General features: G+C 33.0%; 1 protein-coding gene across 1 annotated transcript in view; it reads left to right on the top strand.

Annotated features, from left to right (window-relative positions):
* Nucleotides 1-906, top strand: part of LOC122325519 (1-phosphatidylinositol 4,5-bisphosphate phosphodiesterase beta-1-like) — a 21,664-nt gene that overhangs the window by 11,197 nt on the left and 9,561 nt on the right. The window lies entirely within an intron of this gene.

The following is a 906-nucleotide window of genomic DNA, read 5'->3' as shown; positions in this document are numbered from 1 at the left end:
GTGTGTGTGTGTGTGTGTGTGAAAAAGAGAGAGAAAGAGAGAGAGAGTGTGACCCCTCTTGAAGCACCAAATTATTTCAAAACGTATAAGATCTCCCATAGATTTATAATACGGAATATCAATTAAGATTTTAGTATTTCACAAGATTATTATTTTCCTGGTATCATAAATTGCCATTTTTGCCTCACCCAAAAGAAAATTCAACAACCAGCAACAAAATCCGTGTTTCAAAGTATATTTAAAAAAACAAATAAATACTTCCAGTGAAAAAGTCTTACTGAAATGATTAAACAGATCAGTTAAAACTTGAAACAATGAACAAATCGGGATTCGTCTTTCTTGGGGAATCATGTAAGAACTGTTAAAGGTAACTGCTCATCTGCCAAACTTTCATTAAGTACTTGTAACAAATTTAAACTCACTTCTGTCCTAAATGTCTTCTACAATTCACTCTACAGAGCATCATTACCAGGCACTTTATTACACTCCATACTTTGGAGCAGCTTTTTTGGTTCTTCTAAAGTAACAGCTTTATTTAAATCAGAATTAAGTTCCTGAGGTACTTGAGACAAATTTATAAAAAACCCACCAGACTCATCCAGAACTAACTCACTCTCATACAGCTTTTTATAAAAGCCAGCTGCCCTATACCTTATTCCAGACGGGTCTGATAACAAAATCCCTTTATCAGAACATAAATTGTATATAAACCTCTTTTGCCCATTCTTTTTTTCAAAGTGAATTTTTTTTTGAAGGTGCATCCATTAATTTAATNTTTTTTTCCGTCTTGAAAGCTCTTTATAAAACAAGAATCTCCTGAGGCATCTCCATATTCCTGTATATCCTTTAAATCTTTCTCTAAAGATTCAGTTATACTTTTCATGTTCAGCTTTGTGTACTGGAGCT

This window comes from Puntigrus tetrazona, chromosome 20 (assembly GCF_018831695.1).
Source record: "Puntigrus tetrazona isolate hp1 chromosome 20, ASM1883169v1, whole genome shotgun sequence".
NCBI classification, from domain to species: domain Eukaryota; kingdom Metazoa; phylum Chordata; class Actinopteri; order Cypriniformes; family Cyprinidae; genus Puntigrus; species Puntigrus tetrazona.
The sequence above is the reverse complement of the archived record's forward strand: the minus strand, read 5'-3'. Positions and strand labels throughout refer to the sequence as shown.